The sequence below is a fragment of the Marmota flaviventris genome, chromosome 11, assembly GCF_047511675.1.
Source record: "Marmota flaviventris isolate mMarFla1 chromosome 11, mMarFla1.hap1, whole genome shotgun sequence".
In the NCBI taxonomy this organism is placed as follows: domain Eukaryota; kingdom Metazoa; phylum Chordata; class Mammalia; order Rodentia; family Sciuridae; genus Marmota; species Marmota flaviventris.
The window spans coordinates 11,330,857-11,356,134 of NC_092508.1; the positions used below are offsets into that span (position 1 = coordinate 11,330,857).

At 39.0% G+C, this 25,278-nt stretch overlaps 1 protein-coding gene across 6 annotated transcripts in view; it reads right to left on the reverse strand.

Moving 5' to 3' along the window:
• Rhbdd1 (rhomboid domain containing 1) overlaps positions 1 to 25,278 on the reverse strand; it is a 135,866-nt gene that overhangs the window by 19,455 nt on the left and 91,133 nt on the right. The gene's annotated exons all lie outside the window — the stretch shown is intronic.

Below are 25,278 nucleotides of genomic sequence, written 5' to 3' on the forward strand. Positions count from 1 at the left end.
AAGAGGATAAAATGTGAGGGAGTTTCAAAGAGAGATATGTACAGGTTCATACATCTTGATAATTTACCACAAATAGTTACTGTGTTGGGTCAATGTGCTGGAACAGCGCTCCTTTGATGCTGCTGCATGTCAAAGTATTGCTTTGGACTTAGGAAGTCATTTCTAGTGGTGCCTCACCTCTTCAAGCTATACTATGAACACAGATAAAGATGAAGTGGCAGATGGGAGGGCCAAGTGATATAGCTCCAGACCAGGGACGCCACACAGGTTTTGTCTGAATGCTATGTCTCCTCTTGAGAGAACAGAAGCCTGGTTTGTCACACCTTCTTGGTGTCCCCGCTACTAAAGATTTAGGGGTTACATCTTTCCAATCCATACTACATACAGTCTCCAAACAAAACAACTGGGACTTCTAACCAGACAGGCACTGCGTGCTACTGGGTACAGGAGGCCTGACTATTTTCAACTGGAACCACTAACATAATGGTACCCTTGTATTGTCTCCATTGCTCAGCTTTACATCCAGAACACAACACCCTGGATCCAGGCAGATTATTCCTGCAGCTAAATATACCCAACAGAGACTTCAGAGGGACATTTTTAGATGATTTCCCATCTGTAATATAAAACCTTGCTTTTGTGTGTATTATCTCAACTATTTTCTAAATAATATGTTGTTTCCAAGTAATCATTGTAACTTTTAATATGCCAGTGTACAAGGCAATGTTTAAGCTTATGTAAAGCTGAAAATCATTGCTGAAAATCCTAAGCCTAGTGGACTTTCAAGGGTTCCTTCTGTACAAAAAAAACTGACATATTTCCCTATACAGAAACATAGTTTGACATTATCTTTGTTCCCAATAGATGTCCCCATTCTGGCCAAATTGCCCCTATTCATTAAGAGAACTAGCAAGGCTTTCTACCACCTGAATATGGACTGCCCTGGCTTCTGAGTGGTCTCATGGGGAAAGAGAAAGGATCGGGAAAATGAGGAAATGAATTGCTTTAGGAAGAAGCATCCTTTCTCACTCAAATGTCCTTGATTTGCAATGTTCACCCTTTTTTACTGAGGTATATTGACAAAAAAGCATTATTTTCAAAGTATTCACTGTAATCACTAATATATATATATATATATATATATATATATATATATATATATATATATATATATATATATATATATATCTGAGGTGGGGGGAGAAAGAGAGAGAGAGAATTGATTACCATAATCAATCAAGCTAGTTGATTTCAGGGCATCTATTCCATAGTCCTCTTTTAAAGGATTTTTTTTATTCTCTTTCATTATTCTGGTACCATATTTTTAATTCTTTTTCATTATTTCTGGTACCATCTTAGAGTCTTGCAAGACTCTAAGAACTCAGATCTGAAAGATTATATGTTAAAAATGAAACTGCTAACTACAGGAAAGGAAGAAGTGATCACTTTAAAGATAGAATTCCATGGCCTCTACCAGAGACCCAATTCTCCCATATCCACCAATGAGTCATCACAGTGAGTTGGAGCAACTGGCACTGCTGCTGGCCAATGTGTGGCCTTCAGAGTAATGGGCTTGGGACTCAGTTGTACCATTGAAGCCCAGCCTGCAAGACACACACACTGCCACGGATACAAAGCTGGGATGTGCTGGAGCCACGTGCATGGGTGATGCTTCCAAGGAACTGTTTCCCATTGCACAGCAACACCATACTGCAGTGTTTAGCAAACCTGCTCTGGGAGATGGGTGAAGCACACTGAAGATACCCTGGTGCCTGGAGACCCATACCCAAATCACCTAGGGCAAACTCCCATTTATTTTTTTCATCCAAACTGAAAAATTTAACAACTAGATATATCTTGCACATCTTCATTTAATAAGGAAGTAACTCTACAGAAATCAACACTTGGATACTCAGAAATTAACAGGCAACTCCACACAATATTGTGGGCTCACGTCCTTGTTCACATAACCTGTTTCATGTTCTACAATCACACCACAGTCACTGAACTGAGGCAGGATCCCAGACCATCTTCTGAATCAAAGCAAAATTTAATTTTGATAGTAAAATATTGGGTTCAGTAAAATTTGGTGGTAAATACATATGCTCTCAAATTTTAGTTCTATTGAATAATGATCCACCTATTTTGACAACTGCCCATTAATTAGAAAACTCTTCTTTCTCCTATGATTAACAGGTAACATTTTGTTGAGTACTTACTCTGTGTCAGGTACTGTATTAAGCACTGGGCACATATTATCTGATATAACTCCCTAATAATTATAAACAAGACCTGCCTTACCAGTAATAGGCCAGGGGAGAAAAAAGCTAATTTTTAAATTTTTATATCTCTAATCACTCCTTTGATTTGAAACTTGACATTTCCAATAACACCAAACTGTCTGTGACTGTCTTTAATGGTGGTAATCTGCCTTTTCCTTCTTTCATTAATCAATACAACCAATACCAACTGAACACACATATTCTGGAGGCCACCACTGTGGACTGAGGGGACAGAAGGATGAGTCGGGCACAGTTTCTTCTCTTGAGAAGATTGTTCAATCGTATGAAGAGTGTGGATGTGATTTACATGAGTACATATATTCACATCCATGGGACCTGTGCAATAAAACCCTCATTAAGATGTACATAAAATTTTTAGAGCTGGCTGGAGTACAGAAGCTACCTAGACACCCTCTTGTCTTATAGATATTGAAACTGAATTCAGAAGAGCTAAAAAAAACTTACTTAAGGTCCCTTAGCTAACTGTGACAACTCTAGAATTAGAACCTAACTCTCCTCATTCCCATGGCCTGCACTGATGTACTGCTTATTTATCATCTTAAACAATATATGTTCTCAACAGGTTTCAAGCCAAAGGGGTCACTCCAGTGGCTCAGCTGCTCATATAGACCCAAAGCTATCAGGACAATGACTTCTCTCTGAGGTTGGGCTATAATTATCCCATGTGCAGCTGGCAGGCAGTTAAACTTCCATTAAAGAACTCTGTTTCTTGACTGATTTCTCTTCCTCCCTGAGTCAACAGTGAGCAAAAGGCCCAGAAAAGTCCAGATCAAATTTAAGACCTATGTTGGCTAGCAAAGTATGCTTAGAACTTTGAGTGGCTTTGGTGAAAGCAAAGTGTGCAGAACGGTCAAAATCCTAATTATTTACTTAAATTGTCATACCTGGTGCTATGTGAAAAGGAACCATGAATAAGGAGCCCATGGGTCATCTATCCATGCATGAGAAACAGGGTTAAGGAAGCGGGCCTGAGGTCAGGCTGGGAGGCAGGCCAGGCCTCCTTCCCCAAACCCTGATGCTCACCACAGGCAGACAGTCCTTTTGCCACTTAGTAAGGCTGTGCAAGCAAAAAGGGGCCTCTCAGGACCGCAGCTGAGGGCATACGGAAGCAGAATTACAATCCTGTCACAGAATACTCTTACTTACTGACTCTGGAATTGTTCTCATGCTCAGAGAAATGCTACAGAGAAAGATACAATAGCTTTAATCCTGTCAATGAATGAGGCTGGTCAGGGACCTTCCCATCTGGTAATCACTTGTTCAAACAATAACAATGATGATAATAAATGGCCTGAAACTTGCGAGAATGAAAATCTACGTTTTTAGACTGGTTTACACATGATCTTACTTTCTTCTTTGAAAGAAAACAACTCAAACATAAAATTTTAGAAATGTCCTTGCTAAATGAAGGGCAATGGAGGGAGAGAAAGTGAACATGAGAGGTTCAATCCTGGAATCATCATCTGAAATACCCTATGGTGTAGAGCTTTGCTTTTAATTAATATGCAACAATCTTTGGAGGGGGACAGTTTAGGATTAATGGAACAGCAAATCGGAAACGTAGTAGAAAGGGAAACACCATCTTCCCACCTTCCTTAGACAATGGGGCCAGTCATCTCCCCCAGGCATCCACTTTATATTCACCAGCATCTCTGGCAGAAGAAAACACCTCACACACTTTTCTTGAGTAATTATTTCCTTAAAAAGATACCACAAAAATCTCATTTTTTCTCTTGGGAGAATATACTTCGAGATTCCTACTGCAACTTAAATAGTCTAGGTGAGTTTAGAAAAGGTCATTTAAGGACAATAACACACACACACACACACACACACTCATTCTTGCGCATGCATGTACCCCCCCCCCCTCTCTCTCTCTCTCTCTCTCACACACACACACACACACACACACACACACACACACACAGAGTTATGTGCAGGTAACGGTTCAGTCAATAGTGAGCTGCTTGTATTTTGGTGTTGTATCACTTAGTGACATGCAGCACCTTAGCTTGTGTTAAGTACATTCTGTGATGGTCACACAGTGATGAAATTGCTACTAATGCAGACCTCAGAACATATCCACAGTCCAGCAGTGCATGATTATGCTACAAGAAAGGAAATACTGAGAGGAAGGGCGGGAACCAGAGTGAGCAACAAAACTTAACAAGTGCTGCATCTGTCTTTTGAAGTCAGGGCCTACCAAGAAATACAGAAACCTAAGCTCTACATGCCCCATTTTTATGCTGCAGGCTCCCTCCCCTCCTCTAACTCTAAGCTGACAAACAGAAGGTCTCTGTCTTTTGAATACTCAAGCAACTCGGATACACACACATCAAAAACTGATACACAAAAACCAAAACCACTTCAAATATACTTCAAAAAAGGTACCCCCAAGAAGCAATAGCTTGCCCAACTAAACAGACTGACTTTATCTGTCTTGTTCACTGTGTTATTACTACTACAGGTGTCCAATAGGATATGCTAAATGTCTGAAACCCTAAAGAATTTTCATGAAGGGAGAATACGTTCTACCATTTCCAGCTCCTTCCCTGACCCAGAAACTTGGCTCATGAAGCGGCACTGTAGGTTTTGAGTTTAGCCTATGTCTGCCCTGTAGCCATCCAGTGAGGTCCACCAAGCCCTCCAGTGACTCTGGGGGTACAGATGACCCAAAAGGGGCAATGGCTCCCAGTATCCTTTTACATGTGCAGACCACCTTTCTCTGGATGAAATCAGGGCTGAGGAAGGAAGGATGGCTCTTCCATTTAGGTCCTCCTGTCTTTCTCCTCCTCCCTCTCATTTAGACCCTCTGTGTTTCTTTCTTTCATAAGGAGTGGGCTCTCTCTAACTTTTTATCATGTTTGAAGGGTCCCTTGATACCAAATCCTAGAGCTTTGAAGAAAGGCCACAGAGAAAGAAGAAAAAAGTAGCATCCATGAAAACACACAAAGCACCTGAGAAATACCTACGAGCAAACACCTAGAACCCAGAATGTCAAGAAAGCAAACCAAAAAACCTACAGGCAAAACAAACAAACAGAAATCTTTCGTTTTGTCAAGAAACGTATTTGAATATTTAACTGGTCATAAGTCATTTATCCCATACTTGTAAGGAAAAATAAATGACAGTAATTAAACAGAGACAAAGGTATGATTAGGACTTGAAACTGGCTACTAATGCTTCGTATAAGAACTATCAAGTCAAAAAACCATGTAGCCTGTTCTTTCTTGTGCCTCAGCTGTAATTAAAAACAAAACAAAACAAAAATCTGGTCTGGAAAAGCACACTGAGAGAGGCACAAGGAACTCATTTTGAATACGTAGTCTGCGAAACGTCTTTTTAGTTTCTCCGTGGTGGCAGTGGGAAAAAAACAAGCCAGCAAGTTTTTCGGATGTGCTTTCATGACAGGCTTCATCATGCACTAGCTGCTCACTCATTGACTCTTGTATTCCTTCTCTCACTCATAAATATTTACGAAGCCTTTTCCTGGGGTCTGTCACAGGACTGAGGGACACAGGAGTGAAGAACAGAGCAGGCAGTGGGCTTCCTCCACAGAAGGGATGGTGCCAAGGGCGTATGAGTTCGAGAGGTGCTTGTGAAAATGTGTGAGATCTCACGTAATCAAATGGCTCCAAAGTGAAAAAACAAGTGTGAAATTAAAAATAATGTTCAAGTCAACGTCTATGAAAACAACCATCTCAGCCATTTATAACTCAACTCCTATATGTGATGATACATGTTAATGTTTATACACACATATACACACACACACACACACTTATACTGATTTATTTAAGTATGTATTTAAATACTATGAATAGGATTTGCATGTGTTTCAATACATTTGAAATTATATGGGTGGGATTTGCAAAAGTAAAAGCCCACAAATGTCTTCAGATGTCCCCCAAGAGGGATCTGGACATCCTACTCTCCTGGATTTTATGTAATGGAGTGAAGACAGAGGCACCCAAAACAGCCCCAATCACCTTGTAAAATGTCAAAGAAACAGTTCTGAGCCTGAACTTCTTCGTGAAAACAAGCTAGAAATCAAAACCACAGTCCTCAGGGAAGTTTTGAGAACCAAATGAAAATGTAGAATGAAACGTATTTCAAAGGGCTGAAGAGACAAAAACTAAACTTGTGAAACTACTTAAGTCTCTGCTCCCCCAGGTGGTGTATGCTTCTGCATCTGTCTATGCAGGCCCAGGTTCCTGGAACAGAAAGAGTCTCTACGGTACCCCAAAGAAGACTGCTCTGCTGCCCTTCTGTAGCCTACAGATGCTGCTGACGAACAACCTCACATACAAATCAGGCTGCTTCATATATAGAGGAAACTTGATTGACATCATGAGACTCAAATAGAGCTGTCGTATTGAAAGTATATTTTAGTTAAAAATGAAAATGTTTTAAAATTAACTCCAACCCTAAGCTGACACCACTTTTATTTGTCCTAAGAATGAGAAGCTGGAGAGTGCTCCTAAATTCCACTTTATTTTTCTCCTTTGTAGACTGACATTTTATGAAATACCTTAATCCTCCCAGCTGGTTGTGGTAGTAGGTAAAAGGGGAAAATGAACTCAATTTTGAAAACGGACCATGTAGCATAACAAAGAAACACATCCTTGGAGGTGATTTAATCTTAGATTTTGTCTTGTTCTCTTTTCCCTATTCCTCTTCATGTGTACCCAGTTAGGAAATGGGGTGGGAGCGGACTGGGGTGTGATATGACCAAGTTAGAAGAAGCATAAAAATCTAAAGAGGGGTAACAATTATAAACTTCTGCAAGTAGAAACCGGCTGTTTCTAGTGTGTTACTCCAGTACTCGAGACCCTCCTTCTGGGTTCAAGATTCCCTTTGTGCCTCACCACATGATGTGTTAAGATGATATACAGTGTGTTTAAATACGACAAGAAAACAAACCAAGAAAATTTCAGCATTGTGAAGAATGAAAATGTACTAAAAATACTTTTAAAAGCTTTCAAACATGAAATCACAATAACAAAATAACTTCTTAATGATTTAGGCATAAAGTGACTCAGGAACATATGGATTAAATTTCCTTCAAATACATATGGCTTTAAAAATCGGAGGTGGGGGGTGGGGGGACATGTCGTTCAAAATTAGCTTCGCTTGTAATGCACAGCTCTGAAAAAGAGAGAAGTTTGTCAAGTTGTACCACTCTGGCAGCTCTTTGCTGGTGCTTTCTTTGGTGACTGTGTCAACTGGCTACAATGGCCATTACCTAAGAAACTTAGAATAACTTCCTTGGAAATGGTCTCTCTTTTCCTATTTAGGCAAAGTATTCAATAAGTTTAGAGTATATAATCCTTCTTCCCTTCCAATACCTCAAGCATCAAAACCAGAATTTACTTCTGTAAATAAAAGCTTGTACTATCTTAAGCCCAGAGCAAATAGCTATTGCATCTTTGTAATAACTTGGCACAGATTCACACACAGGGTTGTTTTTTCTATGCTCTTTAGTTCATTAAGAACCAGCATTGAGATAATGTTACTTCCCCTTCTTAATTGAAGATACAAATTTTAGACAATGCCTGGAACATAAAGGCTCTGTTTGACCTGCCAGTCATTTTTTCCCCATAGTGCCAACTCCATGCTCTCACTAATACTCCTGCCACCACCATCATTTCCATAAAACAGCAGCATTCACTGAACTTACTGTTTCCAAAGACATGCTCAAACACCTCATTCTATCCTGGGGGATAGTTCTGACAAGTACTGACCCATGGTTTACATGGGAAAATTGAGAACTGAGGTTCAGAAAGCCCACTTTGCTAAACCAGCCATCCTGTGGACACCCATTGTGCTTTCCTGTCTTGCATCTCCTGTTCATTTTGGTTGAATTTTAGTAGTCATGCTCTCTAGAAATGTCAACTCCCCACCTAACAACCTCTCATTCTTCAAGGAGGGAACAATATTCACATCTTTCAACATATAATCTTTAAACATTCAATCTTCGAGTGTGATGGTCTTTTTATATGCTGATGGCCACTAGGCTACAGTCTGCAGTTATTCAGATACTCATCATGGTGCTGCCATGAAGGTATTCAGTGGATGTGACTGATGTCCATGATCAGTTGACTTCAAGGGAGATTATTTTAGATAATCTAAGTGGACCTGAGCCAATCAGTTAGCAGGCTTAAGAGCAGAGCTGAGACTTAGAAGAGGACATTCTACCCTGGACTGCAGCTTCAGCCCTGCCTGAGAATTTTGGGCTACCCATCCAGACGGTGTGCCCTTTGGATTTGCCTGGTCAGCACTCTCCATTGCATAAGCCAGTTCCTTGTAATGATTCTTAACATACATCTCATACTGGTTCTGTTTCTTCATCAAACCTTGACTGATATACCAAGTAATGCCCTTTCTGTGTTCTTTCAGTTTATATAATTCTTACACCATTTCTAGTTCATTGCTAGTCCTGTGACTTTTTAGGTAGGTTCATGTCTCAGATGTCTTTGTAAACCACACAGTACTTAGTCTTATAAGTGAATAAATATTTGCTGGAAGAATTAAATTATATCATGCAAGAGCATTACCTCTTGTGAGATACTCATGGGAAGCTAGGGCTAGCAAAGGTTAGTCAGAATCTGAGGTCATTTCACTGACGAGATATTACTATCACCCAACAACCAGTTGTTGTGTCTCTCTTCCCTGTACAGAAGAGTACTGTGCATACAGGGCATTTAACATTCGTGGGCCCCAGGCACTGAAGGATGAGTTTATTGCTTTTACCTTTGACTGTTGATACTGTGGCAACCAAAATGCTCTAGCACATATATGCTTCGAAATGTCCGCTGGAGGGCACACTGTACTGATTGCTAGTCAAGAACTGCCTTCTTACCATCATACCACATTTAACAAGCTACAACATAAAAATTCCTTCAATAATGACTTCTAAAGTGAGTTGCAGAATTACAAGATTAGAAAAGTAGAAATCTAATAAGTTATCATGGATGCCAAAAGGTCATTAAATGTATAAGTTTACAAGTAGAATAAGAATTTTCAATTTTAAACATTTTTCCTAGGCTAATTTAAAGAAATAAATTTATTAGCTGAACAAATACTTGAGAACCTCCTAAAAGCTGGGCACAGTTTGTTACCACATCATAAGATAATAGCTGGAAAGATTTTTGGAAAATACATTTGGGATATCCTGACTTATGCTATTTGTTATGTAGCATTTATGGAATATATTCTTTGGAATTTGGGAACACCTTAGAAAGAGGGGCTCCATCTCCTATGTCAGTTCTCAGTGTGATTCCCAGACCAGCATCACAACATTATGTGGGAATCTGTTAGAAAAGCAAATGTTCAGACCCCCTCTAGACTCAATAAATCAGGAACTCATAGGGGTTCTCAAGCTTTACACACCAGAATCACCTGCAGAACCTTTAAAAGACAGAATCCTGGGTCTCACCCCTAGAGTTTCTGGGTAGTAGGTCTGGGCTGGGCTCCAAAATTTTGCATTTCTAACAAGTTTCCAGGCCACATTTGAAGAATCAATGCTCTAGATCTGCACTGTACAGTGGCCACTAGGCATGTATAACTTGTTAATTAAAACTACATAAAACTAAAAATGTAGTTCCTCAGTTGTACTAAATGCATTTGGTGTTCTCAGCACTTGCGGCTAGTGGCTACTATGTTGGACAATGGAAATAGAAAACATGTCTATCACTTCAGAGAATTCTCCTGGGCAGAGCTACTTGAGATAAATCCTAGGAAAGTACCCTCCATATTCAAGCAGGTGCTATAAGCAGAGGAAATAGCAAAACCGAAGAGTACAAGGGCCGATGTTCCAAAACACAGGCACTGCTTGCTCTTCACCAGCTTCTCATCTGGATGACTCTGTGTAGCTTCAGGATGAGTCACAACAGGAATTTACTTATTTAGCTCTAGTTAACTATTCTCCTACACAAGCCTAGGAAAGCCAGCAGTAGTAATGCAGCCTATGTTGGCCATCATGTTTCTGCCTTTTATTTTTTTTATTAGGGGCAAAGGTGAGAGAAATTTAAAACTCAGACTGTGGCTCATGTCTATGAGGATAAATCCACTGATCATTCTCAGTTCTCATCTTACCAGGACTGGGGAGACTACATGGCATTTGGTGCATCTGAATACTCCCTCATGGAAGAAGATCCTTGTCTTGTCTCCCAGAACTGTGCACTCTCTTCTCAGTTTGCTCACTCTGCTTCACTGGTCCCTTCTTTTCACTCACACCTCCTTTTCTCTCCAACCTCCTAACACTGGAGGACACAGCACTCAGTCCTTGATCTCCTTCTCTTCTATACTCATTCCTCTTGCCTATTTCATCCACTGTCTTGAACTTCAATACTATTTGAACCACGATGATGTCTTCCTAGACTGTGTCTCTTTTCTGACCTCACTCAGCCACCTACTCACCATTTCTTGGTGGGGCTCTAATAACCCTCTCAATGGACACAACTCTAAGACCAAACTCAAACTTTTTCCTGCAAACCTGCTCTCTCTCTTAGTGCACATCATTGGTAGCTCCAACTTTCCAATGGCCTTGGTCAAAATAAGCCACCTTTACTTATCTTTTCCTCATAATCACACCATTCTGTCAAAAAATCCTTTTGCTCCCTCTTCCCAGTGTATCCAGAAGCTGACCTCTACACCTCCACTGTTACCACTGAGTGGGAGAAACAGTCCTCTCCTGCCCGCCCGTGGTTATAGACTCTTCACTGGTCTTCCTGCTTCTGCCTTTGCTGACTGAATTTATTTCCTAGAGTTGGGTTACTTAAGACGACAGAAATTTTCTCAAATTTTTGGAAGCCAGACGTCCAAAATCAAGGTGTTGGCAAGGTTAAATCCTGGTGGCTCAGAGAGAATCCGGCTTCCTAGCTTTTGGTGGCTGCTGGCAATCTGGCATTCCTTGACCTGTGAGAGCCCCCCAGTTTCCGCCTCTGTCTTCAGATGACCTATTTCTATGTGTTGTCTTCTCCTTTCTTATCTCTTATCAGGACACTTGTCACTGGCCTTAGGGTGTACTCTAATCCAGGATGACTTCACCTTGAGATTCTTGATTACATCTACAAAGACCCTTATATTCCAAACAAAGTCATAAGCTGAGGTTCTGGGTAGGCATATCTTCTGGGGGAATACCATTCAACCCGCTGTGCTGTTCCATAGATTATTTCAATACAGTAGTCACAGTGACCTTTTAAAAGTTGCCAGATTATGTTATTCCTCTACTTAAAATTCTCTAATGTCATTCACCTCACTCAGAGAAAAACCAAGATCCTTAGACCAGACTAAAAGACTGTGTGATCTGGGTTTGCACCTCAGTGTCCTTGTCTCCTTCCATCCAGTCATTGGTCACAGTGGCTCTGACTAGTTGAGGTGGAAAGATTGGAGACATATTTTGAGCTAGCATGAAAAGGGCTTGGCTATTGACGACATCCAGGAGGCAAGAGTGAGAAGAAATGTGTTGGGGGAACTAGAAAAGAATTACATGTTCAGTTTTGCACAGGCTGCATCTGAAATGCCCTTGAGTAGGTTTATGCATAATTTTAGAAGCTCAGAAAGAGATCTGGGCTAAGAAGATAAAGGTGGAAGTTGCAGGCATATTAATAATAATCAAAGCCTTAGAAGAAAAGAGGACCTAGAATTTGGTCATTAGAGTAGCCAATATTCACAGAAGGTGGTGAGTCTACAAAAGAAAACAAGGACAAAGGTGGGAGCAGCATCAGGAAAGTGTAGCACTGGGAAGAAGGGAGGAACAGGCAAGGAAGGAGAAGTGTACCACTGTAGGGAAATTCGAGGAAGTAAAGTGACGCTAAGCCCTGCTGACACTGAGGTCACAGGAGAACTACTTCATTAGACTAGTGGAGATAAGATTTAAAGATGAAATGAAGACAAAACGTTCTTCCGGCGAGTATAAATGGAAATGGAAAGGAAACTGAAAAGCAGTTGTGGGTTTCTGGCTTCAGGGCCTTTCCTTTCTTTCTCTGAAGACAGAAGAAAAAAGGAAAAAAAATCAATAATAAAAAAACATTTCTCTGAGGAAATGGACCAGGTAAAGGATTAGCTTTTTGAAAAGAGGAAGGAGACCTCCCTGTGCAGGAAGGAAGAGATGAGCACAGGGTGGGTAAAGTGAAAGTGATTTAGGGTTTCCATGATGGGTGGTTGAAGCCGTCTTCATGGTGGGCCTTTGACACTTACAGGGGACTCCATTTTCTTAATCCATCAAGTGCCAAATATTTAATTCTGGGAATATAAAAAATTATTTCAAAGTTACCATTAGAGGTTTATTTGTTGTTTAATCTAAGTTTTTATAAGTGTTCTACATGTGAGATCATGGGACAAAATGGGTTAAGGAAGTCCAGGACTGCTGAGTTGTGGACATACATTTAAAATAAGCTCAGTCCACTCTGATGGATGGGTCATGTCCCCTAGTTAGGCTCAGCTGCCACATAGCAGGTCTAAGAAGCCAAGTGTCCAGGCTCACCCATGCCTGACTTTTTTTTTCAGATAGGAAGGAGATATTTACCCAAGAGTACCTGAAATAAGGCATCAGAAATCTAAGCAGGGTAGGAAAAAAAGCAATGCAAGAGAAGGAACCAAATTGGGAAGGAGGCCAAAGAATGCTTACAGTTGATTATTTAGAACTTTGAGCTCACCTATAAGTAGTTGAAAACTCAAATATTAAATCCATGAATGCTAAGAGCCTGGTGTATCTCATATGAGAAGTAACGGGTTTTAGATATGGCTACTCTACTACCAAGTAGAGCTCTACTTCTACCAAAGAGATCAGTGGGCCTTTGATATTGAAAATGTAGGAAGGAGTATTCCAACTGAAGGGATATCATTCCAAATCTAGATACTTCATAACTTAATTATGTCTAAATGATGCCTAAATGATAATAAATGTCTCTAAGAAAAGGTGTTTCACTAATTTTGTTACAGCAGATTTTATATTAGTGTCCTCCATGGGTTTTATCCAAATTCTTTTTTTACCTTAAGTTATATTCCAGCACAATGCTTCTCAACCAGAGGTGATTCTGCTCCCCAAAAGTCAACTGGCCAACTCTGGAGATATTTCTGTCACAACTGGAAGAGTATGTGATGGTATACAGTGATGAAAGGCCAGGGATGCTTCACAGTCTCCTATAATGTACAGAAAGCCTCACTCCATCCCAACAAGGAATCCAGCCCCAGAGTCAACAGTGCCAAGGCTGAGAACCTGCTCTGGAACAGAAGCACTTGAAAAGTAGGCCTTTCATATCAGAGAGAAGAGGGCTCAACTTTGGATCATAGTAAGCAAGTATCTTCAAATTTTCTGTGTCATAAGCCTACCAATAGTCTAAATAAAACTACTTTAGGCGTTCAGAGAGGGTATCAAAATAAGTACGCAAAAAGTAAGAGCTTTAGATATGTAAGAGAGCCTATGGTGTGTACTTGATATCTTCCTCTTCTTCTTCCTCCCTTGCCTTGCTTTTCCCATCCTTTTGTTTATTGTCCAGAAAGATGATCATCTCTGATTTTCACCAGTTCCTGCAGACTGGAAAATTAAACTCCAACCACAAATTTAACTTTGATAAAATTTCTTTACCCAAAGTAAATGTGAAAATCTAAAGAATTTAGTAAGATGGGCTTTGCACATATACAGAAATGATCAGAGTATATAGATTAAAGATCAGACTGCAATTAAATTCTGAGCAGAGTAATGTAATTAGCAAATTTATGAATGGGTCTTCTTTTCACAGTTCTTCTGTCAGGGCTAATTACTTGTATTAATTAGAACTGTCAACACATGAATATGCTTGTTGAAACTACTTCCTATGGTAAAATATGAGACTTGTAAATATCAAGACACTTGGAAAAATGCAAAGACTCATTTATTAGCAACTCTAAATGATGTAGAAGCACTGACTGCACAATGAGCTTTGGGAATTGACTGTAAATAGATTCTTAGTTAATGAATTTGCTATTTATTCTCCCTTGCTTAGGCATCAGTTTCAATTTAGTTTTGGAATGAAAATACCCAATACATCCCACATTAGACAGTGAAACAAGGATAAGGAAATAATTTTACAAGTTATTGGAAAATTGGAAGACTACAAGTTGAGTAGGAGGGAGTTCCTATCTCTTCTCTGATGAGTCCAAAATAGGCTGAAAAAGAAATTCTAAGAACTGTTGAAGTGATAGTCTTTGAATCAGAGTTTGAATGCCAATTTTAAACTCTATGTGACTTTGGTAAATGGTTAAGTTATTCAACCTCTTCTGAACAATGGAGACAGCAACAGAACTTGTGAAGTACTGTTGTGAAACTTACATGAGTTAATATGTGGAAAGTGCACAGACCAGTGCCCGGCTCAAGGTATGTGCAGCTACTACTATTTTCATAATCATCATCATTGGAGATGAGGGTGGAAACATGGAGAACTGAACACTCCCAGAACTAGCTCACAGGAGCAATACACAGAGTGATAAAGAGCACTGGAATCAGACCTGCAATCACACCCCAGCTCCATCACTCATTTGGTTTCTTCTGAGCCTCAACTGTACCCTACTCCCTGCATGAGTTCTTGTGAAAAGTAAATTAAAAAAAAAAAACAAAAACAGCTATGCCTGGTACTAACAGAAGCTTTCTAAATGTCAGTGCTTAAGTTCATTACCATTATTATCTCCCCAAATGATTAAAACAGAAGCAAAAATAAAATTTTCAATTAATGACCCAAGTAAGCAGGGAGAGAAAACAGATGGAAGAAGAGAAAGGTAAAGGAAGAGACAAGAAGAGGGCATATACCAAGGGCCTCCTTGTGCCAGCTGCCCTTTGTCTCCCATCTCAGGTGGACATCTGGGCTGCCCAAAGATGAGGGCGTAACTCCCCACCCACAACAACCTTTTAAATATGAGCTGAGATTCCACCTGAGGCCTGATGGGATGCAAAGCCTGTACCATGCTGAACTTGTGAAAGCTGTATGCAAAAGGCTTCATCACAGACTGAAGGGACACAGATTACAAACCCTTCTGCCTACATTTTCCCCTCTCTATATATTTAAAACTATAGTAACCAAATCCATAATAGGCAGAGCTTATTCTGGCTAGCTAAAATGTATCTGATGACTCTCATAACATACCTAGCATAAAACAGTTTTAAATTAAGGCCAGTTCAGTAAGTCATTTCAATTTTAATCCCTTTCAGTAACAACTTTGTGACAGTCTAAAAAAAATAATTATTTTTGTTTTATTTTACTTGTCCTTTCAGAGACTCACATGCCTGACAGCAAGAGAAGGCTCTCATGGAGGCTGCAGGGAACACTTACAGAACGACCACAATACCTTCAAAGCATCTTCCAATTCAGATCTTATATTTCTGGACATAGCAAGATGTCAATATTAGAGCTGACTTCAACTAAAAATCCACTTTTATATAATTAACTTATAGAATTAGATAATTAATAAAATATAAGTTGATGATCCCTAATTCTGCCTTGAAAATCAAGAAATATTTTAAAATTCTGGCCAAAAATTTATAGAATCAAAATAATCCAACATATAAAAAAAATTGAGCCAGGCACAGGAGAGCAAGCCTGTAATCCTAGCTACTCTAGAGGCTAAGGCAGGAAGATTACAAGACCAGCTTTGGGGAAATTTAGTAAGATCCTGTCTCAAAATAAAAAATTAAAAGGGTGGGGGATGTAGTTCAGTGGTCAAGTGACCCTGGGTTCAATCCTAGTACAAGGGGAGCAGAGGAAAATCGAGTAGGAAGATGTTCTGGATCCTTTCACAAGAATGCCTGTTAACTACTAGGATACTATATAACAGAAAGTCCACAGCATTCCTATATTGATAGGAGAAAGCATTCCAGTTAGGTTATGCAATCACTTAAAGAAATTCCTTTACATAGAGAGTAGGTTAGAAATAATGCCAAAGGGACAGACTTGTAAACACAAGAAAAGGTAGTCAATGCCTTTATTCATTAATGAAATTAAAATGAAAATTACACAGAATGTAAAATGTTACAACTACTTTGAGTACGGTTTGACAATTCATTAAAAAGTAAACATGCACTTTTCACATGACCAGCCATTCCACTCCTAGGGATTTACTCAGCAGAAATAAAAGTATATATTTATGCAAATATTTGTGGATGGATGTTTGTAGCTGCTTTCTTGTAAAAGCCAAATCACTGCTAACAATTCAAAAGTTCAATAACAGATGAACAGATAAATAAATTGTAGAATATCCATACAAGGACATACTATTTCCAATAAAAGGGAATTAACTATTAATATACACAGTGAAATGGATAAAGTCCAACTAACTATGCTTGGTGAAATAAATCGGATGATCAAAGTATAGTTGTCCCTCAGTATCCAGAGGGACTGTTTCTGGGATGCCCTAGAGACACCAAACTTTGAGATGCTCAAGACCCTTAAATTAAATGGTGTGTTTGTATATAATCTATGCACACACTCCCCCATATTTTAAACCATCTCTAGATTACTTACAATACCTAATACAATGTTAAATGTCATGCAAAGAGTTGTTACATTCTATTGTTTAGGGAATAATTACAAGTCTGTAAAAGTACAGTACAATTTTTTGTTTCAAGTATTTTTAATTTTTGGTTGAATCCACAGATGCAAAACCAACGGATATGGATGGCTGACTATATACAGTATGTTTTCTTTTATAAAAAGAAACTTACAAAATTCAAATTAAATCACAGTGACAGAATATCAGTGGTTGGCTGAAGAATAAGTATGAGAGAGGGAGAGTCTAGATGAATGACCATGGGACAGAAACAGGGGTGATGGGTTCTTTAATTGTCTCAATGATGGTGAGGTGTACACATATATCAATGCTGAACAAATTGCACATTTAAAATACATGTAGTTTATCATATGACATTTATGTCTCAATGAAACTATAAAAACTAATACTTTCAAATTCCTAAAGAACAGACTTCATTTAACATCAAAATTAGCATCTATATAGCTCTCTTCACTTTCTTTTCATGGTATTCTCTTTTTGTCTGTACTGAGGATGTAACCCAGGGCCTCATGTATGCTAGGCAAGTGCTCTATCACTGACCTATATTCCCAGCCATTTTTCCATTTTGTTTTAAAATTAAGTTGTTCAGGCTGGCCTCAAACTTGAGATTCTCCCGCCATCAGCCTCCTGAATATCTTTGATTATAGGTATGTGCCACCATGCCTGGTTACATGGTACATCATGTCATTTGATCTTCATAAAATGAAAGTCTTATTATTCTGAGAATAAGTTTGTGCCACCATCCAGATTTGACAGTTGAGAAAATGAAGTCCAACAGGCTCCACAATTTCCCATTGTGTACACAAGATTTATTGGGGAAGATCCAGTCCCTTGATATTTGTGCTTTAAACAGGACCAGAAATTGGTGTGAATTTCATCCTGTAGGCAGCATGAATACAATGAGCACAGAATAGACTTCCACTGAACGCTCTTACAGATGGAAATTCCACAGTCTCAAGATACCTCACTGAGATCATCAATCAAGAGATATTCATCTTTCTTGACAATGATATAGGAAGTAAATAAAAGCACAGCAGTAGATGTGAGGAACACTCATAAACAAAGAGGGAAGAAGAACACACTCTGGGTTGGTTGGGCTTTGGAATATCACATTGTTGAAGAGTGGGTCTAACTGCCAGAGGCCAAGCAGCAAGGGGACACCTCTGTCTCTGCATCATGCTTAGTACTCCTGCAAGTCACTGCCTTAGTGTTGGGTCTCTTCCCTCATCTCCTGTTGCAGCTTCTGTCGTTTGTCTGCCTAAATTTCTGAGCATGGAAGAGTCAGATCTCCCTGCCTACTGTTTTGTGGAAAAGGAAAACTAATAATTAGAATAATTTCTCTACTCTAAACCCTAAAAGAAAGAGAAGATTATAGAAGATGTAGCCCAAACTTAGACTAACACTGAAAACTGAAAAAAACACACACACACACACACCCCAAAAAAGTTGTTTTTGCAAGACTATACCCATGTCAGGCTCATGGATGGAAAAAGGAAAATTCCTTTGAGAAGAGATCATGGGAGCATCCTACTCACACAAGTGGTCCTAAAAAGGTATTTCACTATCCTGAGCCACAGAGCACTCAAAGGTCCCTACAGCTGTGTTCCAGGGGGCCAGGTATTATGTGAGCTGTAAGCAGGCCCTTGGCATCACCCACATGGTGCTGGTTCTGCAGAAATATGGGATGCTTAAGTTAAGGGGTCATGAAGCCTTTCACTGAGATTTCTCAGGAAAGCCTGGGAGGCCAGGCAAAATGCAGCAGAGTTGGAGTCCATGGGGTGTCCTTGAGAGGGTAATGCTTGAAGCTGTAAAGGTAAAGTTAAAGCAGTAATGAAGACCCCAGGAATTAAGAGATGTCAGCGGTGTGGACAGTCTGCCGAGAAAAGATGCTAGCTGTGGAGACAGCCAGGCTATAAGAAAGCCCATGTGCACTGCAATTGCCATGGGCAAAGGTGCAGGGCTGCCCAAACCCTTTATACAGAACATCTTGCCACTGAGTCCTAGATGCTATCCACAGAGTTAGGAGCCCCGTTTGTCCAGCTGGGTTTTGATCTTGCTTTGGCCCCATCTCTTTCATTCATTGCCCTTATTCCTCTCTTTTGGAATGAAATTTTATTCTGTGCCACTGTATATTGGATATATGCAACTTGTTTTTAATTTTTTACAGGGATTCCCAGCCAAAAGTTTGCTTGAATCTCGGGAGACTTTCATGTGGACTGGACTTTTCAGCAATACTAAAACTGTTAAGACTACAGGACTCCTGGAGATGGAGTGTGTGTGTGTGTGTGTGTGTGTGTGTGTGTGTGTGTGGTGCTGGGGACTGAACCCAGGGCCTTGTACTTGCAAGGCAAGCACTCTACCAGCTGAGCTATATCCCCAGCCCCAACTTTTTGCATTTTGCAATGAGATGGACATGAGCTTTTAGGGGCAGAATGTTATGGTTTAGATATGAGAGATGTCTTCCCAGAGCTCTTGGATTAACACAGGAATGTTCACGGGTGAAATGATTGGATTGTAAGGGCTGTAACTATAGTTCATCCTAGTTTTGAATGAACTAGGTGGCTAGAGGAGGTGCTTCACTGGGGAACTGCCCTGGAAGGATGGTTCTTGTGCAGCCCCTTCCTCTCTCTCTCTGCTTCCTAATGGTGCCACAAACTAAGCAGCCTTCCTCCACTAGGCCTTACCCACCTCATTCTGAGGCCAGAGCATGGAACTGGCTATCTATGGACTGAGACTCCTGAAACCATGAACCCAAATAAATTTTTCTTGGCTATGTTTTTGTTGTTCAGTAAATTGGTCACTGTGATGCAAAATCTGACTAAAACAACCAGGCATGTATACAAGAAGAGGAAAAACCACATGTGGACACAGAAAAAGGTAGCAGCTATCTGCAACCTAAGGAAAGCAACCTTGGGAGAAATCAAACCTGTTGGCACCCTGACCTTGGACATCTAGCCTCTGGAGAAGTAAGAAAATAAATTTCCATTGTTTAATTAACACAGTCTGTAATGTTTGCATGGAAGCCCTAGGAAACTAGTATAAATTTTTTTCATGTTAATTTAAAATAACAAACTAATAATTATTTATATTAATTATAAATTATTGAAAATGCCACCATTATCATGCTCTACAATACATGAATGGCAAAATGTCTGATTAAAATGTAACAATTAAATATTCAGACTCTGAGACTAGACTGCCCGGGTTCCAATCTCAGTTCTACTCCATATCAAATATGAGTCGTCAGCCTCTGAGTATCTGCACACACAGGTACACATACAGACACAGGCCACTTACAATGGCACCTGCTATGCTATGGCTCAGTACATTCCCTCTACCTTTCCCCCCACCAAGTAAAGTGATTTTAAAACACAGATTTGATATTGTTGCTTTCCTACTTAAAACTCTCAATGGTTTAGACTATTCTCAGGATTAAGAGCAAAACCCTTAAACTCAGAAACTGGGCCCTTCATAACCTGCACATCACCTCTCTCTCTCTCCATCCTGATAACCTGCCATCTTGGTCCCCACACTGAAAAATACACTGTAGTCACAATCTACTTCATTCCTCCAACAGATCATCTTCCTAGGTCTGAACTTTTATTTATTTTCTTTGCTTTACTCACTCCTCTATTCAAATCCTTCACTAACTTCTCATTATATTCAGGGTAAAAACCAAACCCATAGATGGGCCATGGTTTGGAATATATTTATTCAAAATTAGGATCAATACCTAGATTGCTCCAACCTTACACTTCATACATTTATTCACACACAATAAAAGCATGTTCACTCTATATATTTTGTCTGTTGATCTTTGAGACAAATAAGGTGATAGATGTTGAAATGTCACTATGACTCAGTAGGAAAAAAATCCATGTTTTGGGCGGGGTAGGGGAGTAGAACCCGGGATTGAACCCAGGAGCACTTTTAACAACCAAGCAACACCCTCAGCCCTTTATTTTTATTATTTATTTTGAGACAGAGTCTTGCTAAGTTGCTCAGGGCATCACTAAATTGCCAAGGCTAGCTTTGAACTTGGGATCCTCCTGCCTCAGCCTCCTGAGCCAGTGGGATTATAAGCGTGCGCCAACACACCCAGCCAAAATTCAAAATTCTGAGTTTAGAATAAATGATATCCCATTGTACACCTCTCTTCTGTTTACTATAGGTGCAATTTCTATTTTATTTTTCTAAAGTTAAGTAGTTGTCTATTCATATAACCACAAAAGAGCAGGAGAAAGTTTTTTTTTTTTTTTTAATATGTACAAGTCTTGACAGTTTTAAGGACAATGCTTATTTGGTCTCATTATTTTGCCAGTTAATTGACAGGGGAAAATGTCCTAATTGCTCATTAACTCTGATGATGTTCCCCTTGTCTGGTGTCAAGGTCTGAGAGACACAGAGTGCATAGCAACTATATAACTGCTGCCCCTATAGGGGGACAAAGCATTAGGTTCATAAAGCTAAAAAGCAGATGTTTTGGTTTTGGTTTTTAAAAATCCTACCTATGAGAGAGTAGAATTTGGTGGTGAGTTGCTTTTTCCTGAGGCTAACAAAATGAACCACAGAGCTGATTAAATACTATTTTCTGGAGCTACATAGGCTTTTTATAGCCATTGCTTATGAAAATCATTCTTGGTTAGATTGTAGTCTGTGAAAATGACAACTGATTTAAAAGGCATGCAGAGAACAGCTTTCGTTAGTGCTGCTTCACTTCCACCCTCCCCTGTCCCTACTGCATGCAGGATGGTAATGAGCAAAAACATAACAGAAATAAACTGTCAATATAGGCATTGTTTAGTGGCTACTGGGATCCCAGCGCCGCATCCCCCCCCCAACACACAAAGAAATATAGCATTCCTCTAAACGTCTATGCCCACATAACAAGAAGCTCTGTCCACGTGAACTGTATACATGCTACATATCCAATGTTTATGTTATCTAAAACATGAAACAGCAAATAATTAGGCCTATCAAGGGGTAGGAAATGTGTCATAACTTGACAAAGGTCATAATCTCAAAGTTAAACTCGATTGGGCCTCACTGGGCCTGCATTATCTAAGCCAGGGGTTTAATTCCCTCCTTGCCAAAAAGCATTCTCCTCAGTAAATTACTTGAGGCTCAAAATTTGTCTTTGTCACAGCACAGTGTGCCAAAAGAGGGGCCCTGCTAACCCCCTGAGACACAGTTTATTTAAAGACATAATGAAGACAGCAGGTGTCCCATACAGATGTCACTTCTTCTAGAAGACACTTATTAAACACTTTATCTCCCTTAATGTCCATGGATTAGCTACATTTTATATCAGCATCATATTAGCTAAAAGCAAATGGTTTCCTTTTAGTCTCATTAAGCTGAAAATTAAATACTACTGGGCTTTGGGTTGTTTTCGTTTGATCTGTAAAGAATCCTGAACACAAAGATTCAAGAGTCAATTCATATTGTTCTCTAGTAATACAAAATTGCATTTTGCAAAACAAAAATGCTCTTCTACAGGAAGAGTGCCAGACCACTGTTTCCCTTGCCAACCCAACCCCGAGTTCTAAACACCTCACTCAAACTTTCATTGAGGTTAGTCAGAGAAGATATGTAAACATAGCATTCAATAAAACTTATGGAGCTTTCAATGTTGCATACTGTAAGGTAAATGGATGGGCCTGTTGCCCGGATTCCTAAATGGTATGCTAAAGCGGCCTAAAACTAAGGTTGAATGTAGTGCGTTTTGGAAATCTCAAGAAAGAAAGAAATTGTTTCCAGTTTGGGGCTGTTATGAGTAAAGCTGCAATGAACATGCTTTGTGTGGACTTATATTTTCAAATCTCTTCGGTAAAATCTAGGAGTGAGATTGCTGGGTTATAATGTAGGCATTATTTAACTTCATTAAAAACTGCCAGTTTTCCAACTAGGTGTACTATTTTACAACTAGTGCAGAAAGTTCCAGTTGCTCACATCTTGATCACCACTTGAGATTATCAGTCTTTTAAGTTTCAGCCATTCTAATGTACGTGTAGTAGAAACTCATTATGATTTTAGCTTTTGCATTTCCCTGATGAACAATGATGATTGTCACTGACTTTGAACAAGTAAAATTAGCCTACCGTTACAGAAGTCAGAAGATTGTTTATCCTTAATTGAGACTGTGGCTACATGATTGCATACATATGTAAAAACTCATTAAGCTGTCTGTACACCTGTGATTTATGCTTTGTGCTAATAAAAATAAAGGGGAAGGGGAATGAAGAAATAATTGTAGTAACTAGGGACAACTAGCTGCTAATAACAAGAGCTATTGATAACTTTAGTCTGGAAGGTTTGGAGCAGATGAAAAAGTAAAGAAGGGATCACACAAAAAGGAAAGGGAGAGAAAGGCCAGAGAGCTCATAGTTTGATGCTCTGGGCTCTGCTCAGTCTCCTTCCTTCCTCTGTCCAGTCAGAACATCCTGCAGAGACTGCAGAACACTGGAGAAGAGACAGTTTTCTCTGCATTTCACTACAAAACACAGCTTTATGTCTCACATGAACTAGGACCATAGAGAGTAGAAAAAAATACTTAATATTTTGGTAATGTACGAAATAATTTCCATAACATGCTTTTCTTTACAAATATTCTATATGAAGAAATTTTAGAACTGAAGTTCAGCCAAATAAGAGAATATAAGTCACTATAATCATATTCCTAAAAAGTAAAGATAACTGGCATTTTTGTTAAATATTATTTCTACCTTTAAAATAATACCTTTACTAAGTCTGACTAAAACAAATGAGTTTACCAGAAACAAAGTACCTTGCTTCTCATCTGACACACTGTGAACTTGCTTCTTTGTCTTTTTAATGGCTCAGTATTATTCTATATGATGATTTATTTAACTTGTCTCTTATCTCTGCATGATTAGGCCATTTGCAATTTTCCAAAGCAAATGATTACAATGTAATTTTAATTAGGTTAATATTTATACTAATCTTAATAACTTTGTGCAATTTGGGTTCTATGTTACAACAAAAGTAGATTTAAATAACAGATGTGATAAAAGATCATCTTTTCATCCTCTAATTGAGATTGGTGGAGATACATAAATATATATTATGCATGACTCTCACATCTGGCTCTCTATAACTAAGTACAACAAATTATAAATAATTTGAATCCTTGGAGAACTGCCATCTGATGAAACTAGACCACTCTGAAAGCTACTTGTGATTCTATGATAAACAGAAACCATATCGGTTTTCTCTCTAGCAAAACAACACAATAAAACAAATTGGAAAACGTGAGCAACTCTGAGTGAGACTGTTTCAAGGAGGTGACACAGACAGTAGTGAAGATTCTCATATGAATAATTGCTATTGATGAGTAACCAGAGTGATGTGCAGTAGCTCAACCTAAAATTCTGGTGTCTGAGGCACACTTAATGTGAATACTTTAACTCATTTTTTGTTATGAATCATTTCTTCTGTAAAAGGAAAACTACTAAAGACAAGTTGAGTTCTATTTAAATTAACATTGCAAATATCCTTGATTCATGTTGCTAATGTGTATATACTAAAAACAGTAGTTTTAAGGCCCAGTATGATGGTGAGCATGGAAGTCCCAACAGTTGGGAGGCTGAGGTGGGAGGATAACTCAAGACCAGGAGTTCGAGACTAGGCTGGGCACTGTAGTGAGACCCCATCTCAAAAACCAAAAGAGAATAAAAAATCCCAATATTTTCCAACTATTATGTGCTATAATTTTTGGCAAAAATAATGACAACCCAACAGATTATTTACGATTGTTTACAGTAAGCATTTGTTTGGGGGGGGATGTCCTATGAGGTACAGGCTTCTTATATAAGAAGGACATTCCTTCCCCATACAAACAATTTGTTTTACAACTTTTAAACTACTGTCAGGAAAACATGCAAACATAATATGCTATAGAAATAAGTTAAATATTTTATCTTTGGGTTTTAAATATTTTGATAAATTATAGTATATAATTGTGGGGTAGAGAGTGATGTCATAATTTGCATACAAATAAACTAAGCAAAGGATCACAGTAATACTAACATGTCCCTTCCCAAGACTGAAATGGCAGTTATATATTTAATACGCTTAACAACATGGTACTTTATGGACATTAAAAGAGACCATTCAAGTTTAAGATAAAATGTTAAGACACTCTTTGAAAAGTGTAATATATACTTTTGATATGTTCTTATGGTGTTTAAGAAAGAATTAGAAAACTAATATTAAAAACAAATACAATTTTGTTAATTGAAAATATAAACTATTGAGTTTGTAAAACAAAGTCTGAGGCCTTCACCTCAAAAAGAGGGGGGCAGGGATCCCATTTTATTATGTGTTATTTTTGTAGTACAGATACACAGCATTACAAATTTCTTTACAACCTCAATTTTTTGACCAAAAAGAAGGTAAGATCCATGGCAAT